Here is a 12991-nt window from a genome sequence, read left to right as displayed (position 1 = left end):
AAGGGAAAAAAAAGTTGCAGCCTGTATTTTATAAATTAATCAAAATTTCTGGTTTAAAGATATTATTTGTATTGATTTACACCCAATAGTCCTATATTTTCAGGCTCTGCAGAAGGCTGGCTTTTTGAGCCTGTTTTCTCCATTTATATTGAATATAAAATTATATTTCATAAAATCAATACCCTTCACTTCTGCATCATAAAAAACTTTACTCCTGATGAGTAATTTTATAACCCCAAGGTCTCAGCTATTGGAAGTTTTCAGCACAGCCTGACAAATTCTGTGTTGACTCTGTCTTACAGGATCTTTCATTTCTTCAATTAAACAGCTGAAAATGGATCCCACCTGTGCTCTTGTATTTATTGTGTCACAAAAATCCACGATAATTATCCCGTGCTGATGACAAACAGGATGCCAGGGAACTGACAGCCTGGGTGGGTTTTTTTTTTCCTTTTTGGGTCACCTTTTATACAGTATGATCCATGGATCTAATTTTGTTTTGTAGGTTTGATGTCTCCACTAAACAGAACATGGATTTTTTTCTGTCAGTTCTGTTGTTTTCATTACCTCAAGCTAATGAACAAGCAGAAGGTAATGAGCCTGGTGATAGGATCCCAGTGGAATGGGAACGAGAACCTGGACACTGGCTGGGAAATGCTGGCAAAGGCACAAGTCTCATTCTTACAGCCACGACTGCAATGCAAAACAGGAAAAATAATCCCTGAAATGAGACCTGTGGGGTGCCCACTGCTGCAGAAGGTGACAAACCAGCACCACAGCCCAGGGGCTCGCAGGAGCTGAGCTGGGCTCAGTATCTCAGCAAGGTTTTGGTGGGACACGAGCACCTGCGGCATGGAGCCTTGCAGGGATCCTGTGCATGGGCAGGTCCCCAGTGCCAGTGGGTTTTGTCCAGGTGGAGCTGCTTTTCTCCCACAGGCACAAAGGGCAGGTGAAACCCGACCCTGCCATGTCCCCTCCAGGCCTTTTTTCCATTTCAAAGCCACCAGAACAAGGGTGCTGTTGTGCCTCTCCTCGGCTCCCCATAATCACCGGCAGGGCTTGCTTTGTGGGCCACTTCCACTCCTATTTTCAGTGTACATTTGGGGGGAAAAAAAAAGTTGCTTTTTAACTTTCCCAGGATAGCTCCTGCTGGGAAGACGTTATCAGGGCCATCGTGACAGGAGGCACAAAGGCAGGGGACAAAGTGAGACCCGGCTCTTTCCCTCTGAGATGTCTGATTAGATGCTGAATTTCTGCCTTGCAGATACTGAGCCAAGGACTCGTTTGATGCCCGTACCTGTCTCAGGTGACACTGACAATTCTACCATTCACACAGCACATGGCACCTCAGGGACAGCCAGGGACTTTTGTGGTTACTGCAAACAAATAACACCTTTTTTGGTGTTTGTAACCCACAAATGTCTAACCTGCCTTTATCCCACTGATTTACAATGCCAGCTGATTCTCCCAGTCAGGAATTTTCAATACAAACACTGGAGAGCATCTGTAAAAACAAATGTTATTCAACTTGTATCCCGCTTTACTCAGCCTTTCCTCCTCAGCTGACCTCGAAGTGGCCTCAAAAAGAAATCAGCATCGTTATCTCCCTCTGACAACTGGGAAAACAGAGGCGACAGAAAGGCCAGAAGAGGTTTCCTACAATCCATGTGCCACACAGAACCAGCTCCCCTCTCCAGCACCAGTGTTAATTCAGTGCTTTTCTGATCTAGCGCTTGATCCCTGAAAGCTCCAAGTGATTTGAACTCTGCAGCACTTCAGCGGCACTTAGCGCTCTGCCGAGTCCTCCTGTGATTGGCAGGGCCTTCCCGTACACTAGACTGCAAATTGCCCAGTCCCTGCTAATTAGCCTTCATGAATAGATTTATTTAAATTACACTCATTGGCATGGCCAAGCAGTGCAAATGCCATTTCGTAATTCACTTTAGCAATTTGTTACGTGACCATCAGTACACTTTGAGATCAGGGGAAGAAAGTCCAGCACTAGCAGGGACATTTCAGAAATCATTTCCAAACCTAGAGCAATATAAAAATATTTGCTCTGTGCATTTTCCACTGCCCACAGCGTTTACTGAGGGGGCTCATTGAATATTTATACATCCTTAAGACCAAAAGAACTGGTAAAATGGAGAGGGCAGACATGTAATTTTATGTAATTGGCCTGACTGAATGCATTAAAAGCAGCAAACCATTAAAGGTGCTCAGTGTTCAGTGGTTTTGGCTGATACCTGAACTGGCAGAGCCTCGGGAGCGCTGATGGAGTAAGGATGGACATCTTCAGCAGCAGCAGTGCAGGTGCTGATGCAGCCAACAGGTGCTCAGTGTGTGTTTAGGGATATTTAATCTCAATTTCTCCAAGTCTTTGTTCAGCTCTCACTCCAGCCTGGTTCTCCCCCCCAGCACTGGAACCATCCCGGTGCTGTTTCAGTGGGAGCTGCACCACCACCACCTGCAGCATGGAAAAACAACAACCCAGAGCCTTGTTGTAAAATTAACACGACCCACGGTTGGTTCCCACCTCACCTGGGTCAATTCTGCCTTCTTGGGGCCAGGGAGATGCCAGGACCTGAGGCTGGTGCATGCAGGTGGCAGCAGCACGAGCCTGCAGGGAGCTCAGACCCCAACAGAGGCATGAGCAAACAGAACCACAGGCCAGGGGCTCTGCTAGGAACGCCAACAGCTCTCTCTGCACAAGAAAAGCTCTATTTCTGGCAAAGACCAAAATAAAAAAGCTTTTTTTCTGAGGTGCAAATCCCTGTGGGCCACGTAGCTGCTGTGCCCATGGGCAGGGGGGGAATGGCATTGCCAGGGCTGGAGCCTGGCACGGCATTGCTCCTCTCCCTCCCAGGCTCATGATGTCTGCTCATCAGTGAGCTCAGCTCCTCATGATTCCATCACTAATCAATCCCTTCTGCAGCAGTGGTGGAGCAGGAATGTCACGGAAAGGATGTGGCACATCCCGGGGAGGAACGGGAGCCATCTGCACCAGCCCCTGCCCCAAAATCAGCTCCCCTCAGGTGCCAGGGCAGAGTCACAGCCCGATAGAAACACCACAGCTGACATCTGAGACCTCCTGGATCCTCACTAAGCAGTCAGCTTATTTTCACTGTATCATCAGCAAATAAACTTATCCCTGAACTAACCTGTGTAGCTTTCCTACCAAAAAGGCAGAATAAGATGCCCATATAGGAACTCACTGCTTGAAAGCACTGACACAAGGCCTTTTTTCTTCCATTTTCTCCCTTTTCTGAAGCTCAGGCTTTGATTGCCCAAGATTTAAAGCCCTCAGTCTGCTATTTAACTTGACTGAGACTACAGAAATTCAAAATTCTTCTTTTTAGAGCCTTCAGGCTATAGAGAATAACTTTTCCTGCACATAATTCCAAAATAATGTGAGCTCAGTGAAATGACTTGGATTTTCATCACTTTCCCCAAGACCAGAATTTCCTCCTCCCTCTCTGAGCAAACAAGTGATGAATATTTTCCAACAAAACATCATGAATTAAAGCACACAACAATTAAAAATAGTTTTAGTGACAGCTCCCTGACACAGAGGAAGAATGCGTTGAGGGGGGAAGAAAAGAAGATATTTAGCATTGTTGGCTGCTATTCAGACACTTCCAGCCATTCAAATCCATGAAACCAAACCCAAATTATATCTGGATTTCAGCTGGAGACAGATGAGACTGAGCAGTACCAATTAGGACACATGGGATGAGCATCTCCCAGTGACAATACTGGGAAAAAACCTTCCAACCTCCAGTTGCTCCAGTTTCCAACCAAGGCAAAAACTTGATCCCTACATGAGCAGTTCACAAGGAGGAAACCTTAGGATATAATTCCCAAAGACATATGGGGGTGGCTGTAAAAGAAGACTGGGACCTTAGAATAAATCAAATTTTTCCTCACCACAGAATTCAGTGAAGGGAGCACCAGAGAAATCCAAAAGGCCCATCCAAGCTAAACTTTCCAGCACAAATCCACCTTTGATCTCCTGGCTGAGCGTTTGGCCCCGGCCCAGTGGTGGCAGGGCTCCCACTGCAGGGAGAGCCAGGACTGCATCCAGCCCTTCCTTCCGAGGGAATCGTGTGTCAACATTTCCACAGCCCTCCTGGCCGCCTGTCAGGCAGCTCGTTAGAAAACTCCTGCAGACCCACACTGACATTTGGAGGGTTTATCCACTGGAAAAACAAAACCTCCCCTCAAAGCCTGTTCAAAGTGCAAAGGTACGAGGCTTGATCAAAACGGGACCGGATCACGGAATTCTCCCTTACGAAAATGAACACTAGAGGTCAATCTAACAACTTGTCCCGGAAATATACATCCCTGGAATAAAATATTACAGACTGCTGTGTTCTGTACAGCTCTCACCACCTCCAGACCCCCTGGCTCGGCCCGATCTAACAAGGGTTTCCTCTGTTCCTTTGGATTTGCTCTTGTCTCATTCCCCATTAGCATTTCTTTTCTGGAGCTCTCCCACACAGTCCCTGTCCCGTCACGGGGCTCCCTGGTGCCCTGAGCTCCCTGTTTGTGGGAGGAAAGGGGCAATCAGCTTTGTGTGAGGAGGCTGGAGGCCAAACGTGCCCCTGATGGAGCTCCAGTGCAGCTCAGCTTCGATTAAGGATCAGGGCAGGAGCAGAGGAGCAGCCGGGGCCGTGCAGGTGAAAGCCCAGAACAGGCAGGTCAGGATCCCATCTCATGGATAAACCCTGGAATGGGTTGGGTTGCAAGGGATCTTGAAGCCCACAAAGTCCCATCCCTCCTGCCATGGCAGGGACACCTTCCACTGTCCCAGGCTGCTCCAAGCCCTGTCCAGCCTGGCCTGGGGCACTGCCAGGGATGGGCAGCCACAAACCCATGGTTCAAAAGAGGCAGCAGGGAACAGGGCTGGGATGCAAGGGGTCAGTTTGGGACTTCCAGACTTCAATTCTGGTTCCCTTCCAATGCATCTCCCACCTAACAGCAGCAGAATGACTTCAGTCCTGCACCTCATGCTTTCCTCATCTCATCTCCCATGCTCAGATTCTGGAGGATCTTGAGACTATGAACTCCCACAGACTTTTTCTGCTTAAAATCGGTTTTGGTTGAGCTTTTTTTACTTTACCATTCTGAAATGCCCAGTATTCCAATTCCATCCAGTTTCTTCCTCCCCCTTCCCTGCTCTTATCACCAGAAATAAAACACAGCCCTGCCAGCCTGTTTCAGCCTTCCCATTGCCACCTTCCTCAGCAAACCCCAAATTCCCCTCCACAAACCTCCTGCCTCAGGCAGACTCCATGGAGCACAGGAGGCCGCCTCCACTGGGAAAGCCAAGGTTAATCCAAGGCACAAAAATCAAGCCAGAAGAAAGCTCAGACCCCGCAGAGATCGAGTTTAAGCACAAGATTTCAGCTGGGGAGTGACTGCTGTGCTGCTCCCCTGCAGCGGGGCCAAATCACGGCTCTTTCTGCCTGCAGGCGGATCCTGCAACCCTGAGTACCCTGAGGAGTAACATTTATTTACCCTACCCAGGGGCTCTGTGCAAGGGGTAACATTTATTTATCCCCACCCAGGGGCTCTGTGCAAGGAGTAACATCTATCCCCACCCAGGGGCTCTGTGCAAGGAGTAACATTTATTTACCCCTCCCAGGGGCTCTGTGCAGCAAGGAGTAACGTTTATTTACCCCTCCCAGGGGCTCTGTGCAAGGAGTAACAATTAACCCCAAACCAGGGGCTCTGTGCATGGAGTAACATTCATCCCTACCCAGGGGCTCTGTGCAAGGAGTAACATCTATCCCCACCCAGGGGCTCTGTGCAAGCAGTAACATCTATCCCCAAACCAGGGGCTCTGTGCAAGGAGTAACATTCATCCCAACCCAGGGGCTCTGTGCAAGGAGTAACATTCATCCCTACCCAGGGGCTCTGTGCAAGGAGTAACATTCATCCCAACCCAGGGGCTCTGTGCAAGGAGTAACATTCATCCCTACCCAGGGGCTCTGTGCAAGGAGTAACATTTATTTATCCCCACCCAGGGGCTCTGTGCAAGGAGTAACAATTATCCCCAAACCAGGGGCTCTGTGCAAGGAGTAACATCTATCCCCACCCAGGGGCTCTGTGCAGCAGGGCTGCCAAGCCCTGGCCCTGCTGATCTCTCCATGAGCGAGCAGCTCCATATGGCAGCGCCGGCTCCTCACTCAGCAGCTCGCCTGCTGCCAGCTCCTCTCACTGCAAACAGCCCAGAGCAGCAGAAATGTTCCAGCTCCACCTTGGCATGGCCATTACCTTTCCAAACCTGCCTTCAAATCCTTCCCAGGAGTTTCTTGCTGCCGGGATGAGCGCGGCGGCTCTGGCTGCAGCCTGCCACGCTCCTCCAGGGCAGCAGCTGAGGCAGTCCCAGGTGGAAGTGTCTGCCAGGCCACATCCAGAGGGTGCCCAGCCTTAGTGCCCAGCCCCTCAGAGCCCAGGCACACCCAGAGGGGATGAAAGTGCCTCATTTTAAAGCTGACCCTAACACAGAGCTGAAGCTTCTTCAGGGACATCTCTGAGCCCTTCCCAGATAATGCAGGCACAGGAGAGATTTGGGAAGGGTATGAGCATGGCTGGGACAGCAATGGATGCCTTGTGCTACTGGTGTGCATTAACACCTTCTCTTCAAGGCATAAAAGCTGGGCAGAACTGAACAGGAAACCTCCATTTTTGGGGCACTCAACACCTCACCTTGGCAGTTTTCCATCTATTAAAATGCACAAATGCAATTCCTTGGCCGCAGGAACTGCCCTTCACAGTACCCCCATCCATCCCCATCCCCTGGGAGGTGGCTCCCCAAAAGCTGACTGCCAGAGGCCCTTCCCCAGCACCAACAGCAGCACAGCCCTCAGTGCCACCACCCCATGGCTCTGGGCACATGGCAAAGCCAGCAGTGACAGCAGAGGGGTGAAAGGCACAGCAGTACCTCAAATGGCACTCAAATACCAGAGGGGTGAAAGGCACAGCAGTACCTCAGATGGCACTCAAATACCAGAGGGGTGAAAGGCACAGCAGTGCCTCAGATGGTGTGGCCTTGGCCCAGGCAGGGTCACACTCAGCCCCAGGTTTGCAGGGATCCCACTCTCAGTTTATGGATCCATTCAGCCTCAGCCCTGGCACGTGCAGTTCCTGCCAAATCAATATCTGCGCCTTCCTGGTGAATAATTGTGTCAGTGGGACGTTAATGGGGCACAGTGCTCGTGGTGTCGAGGCTTTTTTAACATTTTTTTTTTGTCAACGAAGCAAAGTCATTCGTTTCCCTCCCCCTTCCCCCCCTGCCAGCCTTCCCAAATGCACAAAATGGGCTCCAGACCCACCTCCTACAAGGAAATGAGAACCAGCCCCGGAGGATCACCCAGCAAGAAGCCTCTGTTCGGAGATCTGACGCCTCTTCAAAGCCAGGGGAGCAAATGTGCTCCTACCTCGGCTGATTTATGGGGAACGGCTGCGTCACCCGCGCGGGGGAAACGCTTAAACGCTACCAGAGGGAAGGGAACCGGCCCTGGCTGCCTGCTCTGAGGAACCCCGAGTTTGTTTTCATCTCATTAGAGCTCTATTGCATTTTAAAGGAAAACAAACAACCTGAAGGCTGCAGCACATGCTGCTGGATGTTTCCCTCCCTAGGCAAACAAACACCGGGGTGGCTGCGCCCCGATGGCAGGCGGGATGTGCCAAGGGAGGCTCTCAAATGGTGGCACCAGCCTGGCACTGTGTCCCCACACACGAGGGGATGTGGGCAAAGCAGGTGGCTTCCCAGAAATAATATCCCCTTCCCAGCCAAAACCAAACCCCCCCAGCTGGAGGCAGGAGCAAAGCCAGAGGCACAGGCACCCCAGGAAAGGCAGGAGCAAGGTTTAAGTGAGGGGCACAGCCCTGGGCTGGGTTTTTTTCCTTCCTTTCTGTGTTGAAAAATTCTGGGTGTAAATCGTTGTGTGTGTTTGGTTTTAATTTCTGCTGCTGCCCTGCTGTTATTTATGCTCTTGAAATATAACAGCAGGCACATGGAGAGAGTGGTGCTCATGAAATACAGCCCAGTGCCCAGAGCGTTTATCGACCAATGCAGTAAATAATTCCAACAAGCACAACTCATCCAAGAGAGCAGGGCCATGGATGAAGGCTGCCCATCTGCCAGGGCCCTTCCAGCGCTGCCAGCTCTGCCCCAGAAATGCTCTTTTCCATCTAAAATGCAGCCAAGAAAGCCAAGTGCAGCTCCCAAGTGGGTCCTGGTGGCAGCTGTGCCCTGGGCTGGCAGGATGGTCAGTGCTGCAGGGACATCCCTCAGGACACCTTTGCCCACCATGGCATGCTCCCAGTTCGTGCCAGGAGGACTTTTACAGACAACAACTGCTCAGCTGCATCCAAGCTGGAGCAGGGGCACCCAAGGGACACAGCCACCCCAGGAGCTGGACCTCCACAGCACCAGCAGTGCTCCAGGACAGCCAGGAGGTCACTGCTGGAAATAAAACCTCCCTGCAAGGACCTGATCTGGTTTGATGGTTGAGGCAAAGGCAGCAGTAACAGCCCTGTGCAAGCACTTGCTCATTTAGCATAGGTAACAGCACTAGAATTTATTCAGGATCTGAATTCTTGCTTTTTGTCCAGGGGAAAGGCCAGAGGGGGACTCTGCATGCTGCTTCCATGCAGAGCTGGGTTTCTCAGCCATCCCAAGGATTTCCCTGGATGCTTTCCCTGTCCTGCAGCACAGAGAGCCCTGGAAAGCCCAGCACAAGGCCAGACAGATTTAGTGCTGCTACACTGGGACTCATTCATCTTCCCTCCGAGGTGAACCCACACTGTCCTCAAGGACAGGAGCTTAACAAGCACAGAGGAAGATCTGAACCAGATCTTGACCTGATCTCAATCACACAGCTGCTCTGAACCAAACAGGGCTGATTTATGCCAATGTCCTGGGCCCAACCCATTCCCAGCTCCCTCTGCCCCCGAGGCAGAGCTCAGGGCAGAGCCATGAAGGGACAGCAGCACTGGGATCCCACCCTGGGACACTCACACCAGGCATTGCAGCACTGAAATCAGCAGCATGAAGACCCTCAGGGTAAAATAAAGCCCCTCAGACAGGGCTGTGCTGCAGCAAACCCTGCCCTGGGTGTGCCAGGGCTGCCCATCCCTGCAGTGCCTGGGTTTGGGACAGAGCTCAACACCACAGGGTACCTGTGAGACTGACTGGAGCTCACAGCCAACTCCTCTGGGCTTTGCTGCCAAAATATCACTACCCAGAGGGAATAACCTTCACCAAACCTGTGTCAGCCACAAAGCCAGGCTGGAGAAAGGCCCTGATCAGGGATTCCAAGAGACAACACCCCCAGGGCTGCGGGGAGCTCTAGCCCTGCTGCTCCCAGTTCATCTCAGGGCAGCATCTCCCAGCAGGGTGGTGCCCAGCACAGCACAAAGGACACTTTCAGCACTTTTACCCGTGGCCAATCCTGATATCCCAACAGGGAACAGATCCTTCAGTTTAGCTGGAGACACCCCGCAAACCCAGAATCCCCAAATCCAGGCAGCATGAGGTGCCAGAGGCTCTGCCTTCAGCCAAGCCCCTCATTTGCAGCACTGCCTGCACACACCAGGGCCTTTTACCTTCCCATCCTCCACACCAGGGCCTTTTACCTTCCCAAGCTCCACGGGCAGACAGCAGCAGATGGCCCTGAGCCATTTCCAGACTCTCCGAGCCCCGAAGAGAAGAGTTCCACACCTTGCAGTCCCTGCAGAGCATCCCTGGGGCTGGGGCACAGGTCACCCCCAGCCCTGGAGCTGCACTGCAGCCCCACGGATCCCCAGCACAGCCACTCCACCTTGGCTCCCTCCCCACGCAGGAGCCGCTTGCCAAGCCCACATTTGGATCGAGCTACAGACTTTTGTGCTTTGGCTCAGGGATCCTGCAAACAAGAGCTTTAATCACTGCTTGCTTTTATGTGCTGAGAGCCAAAATTGTCTTGTTAAGTACAGTAAGTGATCAGTACTCACAGCACAGAACGTTTCAATGGCTGCTTGTGTGGGTAATTATTCCAGGCTTGCCTCTCTTCCCCTCTTGAGAAAAATTACGGAATGTGGAAATTATTGCGAAGCCTCTCTGGACTTGGAATGTTTTCCACACCGGTTCCTTCAGCCCTGCCTGCATTCTGCTGCCTGCTTGTGCCCCTTGCTGAGGGATGCCCATGCCTGGGCAGGCTGCTCCAGGATCTCCCCTTCCACAGGCAGGGTCACAGCTGGGCTTTCCTCAGACAGAACAACCCCAATACCTGTCCTGAAGGTAACAGGAGGCTCAGCCTTGGCTCTGCCTCCCTGTGCTCCCCTGCCTGAGCACAGCCCAGCCTAGCAAACATTGATTTAATTTGGTTTTTCCCCCATTTTCCCCCATGCATCCCTAAATGGAAGCATGGATCCGTGCTTGGGACCCCAGCTGTGCCATGGCCCCGGGCAGGAGCCTTTCCCTCCCAGCCCTCTCTAATATTACACTATTAAAGTTGCCTTTTGGCTTTTATTAGGATTTTTTCCAGAGATAAAAGCAGGCTGTGGGAGCAGAGGGAGCCCCAGCAATATCCACGTCCTTGGAGCTGACAGAGTGGGGAACCTCAAGCTGGGAATGCTGTGGTGAGGCTGGGACATGCAGAGGAGGAGGAGGAGGAGGAGGAAGAGGATGGTGCTCAGCTGTGCATCCCTCAGCCCCAGCCTGGATGAAGGGAGCAGCAGAGCAAGCTGCAGGGATGCTCCAGTGTCAGGGGATGCTTTTCTGGAAAAGGGGCAGCAAAACACTCTCAGCACACTTGGAGCTGCTTTGCATCACCTCCTCTGCAAGGGCAGCTGGAGGCTGAAACCTCAGCAGGAAGTTTTGGGCACCCATAAAGCTCCTGCTGAAACAGGGACAGCACCCCAGAGTCCCCATCCCATGGGCAGCTCTGCTTTTGCCTCCAAGAGGATTTTGCCCAGGGCAATTCCAGCACGGGATGCCGGAAGGAAGGGCTCTGGGAGGACTGGGATGAGACATAAAGCCAGAAGGGATGGGATGAGTCCCCAGGAAGTCCCAGCAGGTTTATGTGCACAGCAGGGCCTGTGCCCAGCTGGCAGGAGGGCAGTGCTGTCACTGCAGAGATCATTGCAGCAGGAGAAGCAGGACAGGGGCACCAGCTCCAGGGAGGTCTGGGTGCCCCGTGGCACCCTCAGGATCCCACAGCTGCCACACAGGGCTCCTGCACTTCAGGTGGAGCTTTGTCCACCAGGGCTGGCTCAGGATCCCAAATCCAGCATTTGCTGAGCTGCTTTAAAGACATTTGTGTGTAGCAACCAGCACAGAAAATACAGCTTCTCCCCTGGGAGGGTGGGGGGCTCTCCCTGTCCTCTCCAGCCAGGCATGGACCCGTTTTTCTCTGCCCCATTTTTGCAGAGGTTGTGAGGGACCAGGACCCATCTCACACACACAGGGCTGACAGGAAGGGAGCCACTCCAGAGGAGCATTGCTTCTAAACCACTCCAATATGGCAAGGCAATGTTAACCAGCTGGGAAAGCTCTTTAAAGACCCTTAATTAAAGGCTGGCTGTTGCACAGGCCCCTTTCCCATCCCCACCAGGAGTGTTTCCCAGTTTCCCGGCCTCTCTCCTGCTGCCCTCCATCCCTCACACTTTCCTTCCCTCTGGCATCTGCCAGCAGCGTGCTGTGGCTGCCAGGGGGGGTCTTCAGCAATCAGCCATCAGATGGAAGTAAAAAAAAAACTCAGAGTAAAAGGGGAAAAAAAAGGGGGGGGGGGAAATTCCCTCATTCCCTCGCTGTGGATTTGCAGGCGTGGCTGCCAGCCTGGATGGCAGTGCTGGCACAGAGCTGGTGTGCCAGCCTGATCCTTCCCATCGCTGCTTCGTGACCTGCACCAGCACTCCCAGCCACGTAAACTGGGAAAAATGGGGCTGGATCAGCCCTTTCAGCTCCAGCCTCTCCTCCAACCCCAGCTGTGGCATCGCCATGAGTCAGCCCCAAAGGCTGCAGCCATCCCCTCCTCCTGCCCATTCCACGTGTGCCCATTCCCTGGGGAAGGGGCAGTGGGGGCAGTGCCCCATCCACCCCACAGCCATGAGGGGGCCATAGTCAGGGCCTGGGGCTCACCTCCTGCCAGAAAGGCATCAATTTATTCTTTCACATGATAGAAATTCATCAAGCAAGGCAACGCCTCGCTCTTCCAAATCAGAGCATAAATTTGGCATTTCCACCTGATGGCTGCACACAACCACACTGCTGCAGCCCCCAAAACCAGCAGGGAGGATGCCCAACAGCCCTGGCACAGCCCCCACTTACCAGGCAGTGCCAGCTCCTGCTCCCAGGGCCAGGACAGCCTCTGCACCCTGGGGGAAATCCTGGGGGAGGCTCTGGTGCCTCCTCGCAGCTTTTATAGCCCACAGGTGCCTGGCAGCACCAGCCTCACCTGGGGAGTGTGGGGTGGGACAGGTGTGGCAGCAGGGAATGGGGATTGATGGGCATTTCTAGGGAAGGTCATGATCTCCCTGTCACAGGTTACAAACATTCCAGATGAAATGTGGGACTGAAAATCAGCCCTGCTGCTCTCCTCATCTCCAGACCCACGCAAAAGCAGGGAAGTTTTAACTTCTTGCTTTTAGAGGGTTTTTTTTTTTGGTTTTTGGTTTTTTTTTTCTTTCTTCCCTATTTTTGTTCTTTCCCTTCTGTCCTCCTAAATCTGGTATAACAGAAAAAGGAGTAAATAAAGAATTTTGGAAAGCTCTTCCAGCCTTGCTCTTCCTGGCTTATGGAGTGGAATGGAGAGAGAGGCCCAGAGCACAGGAACCACAAAACTTTGGATAGCTGGATTTTCAAAACAAAATTGGGTCTAGAAATGGAAACTTTGGTTAACTGAGACAGGGATGAAAACTTCATTTCATACTTGGCTGCAAAGCTGGATCTTCATCATCCTCTTGTTTTGGCACTGCCCCAATTAACCTGAGCCATTTT

Source organism: Molothrus ater, chromosome 16, assembly GCF_012460135.2.
Source record: "Molothrus ater isolate BHLD 08-10-18 breed brown headed cowbird chromosome 16, BPBGC_Mater_1.1, whole genome shotgun sequence".
Taxonomy (NCBI): Eukaryota; Metazoa; Chordata; class Aves; order Passeriformes; family Icteridae; genus Molothrus; species Molothrus ater.
Note: the sequence above shows the minus strand (reverse complement) of the source record.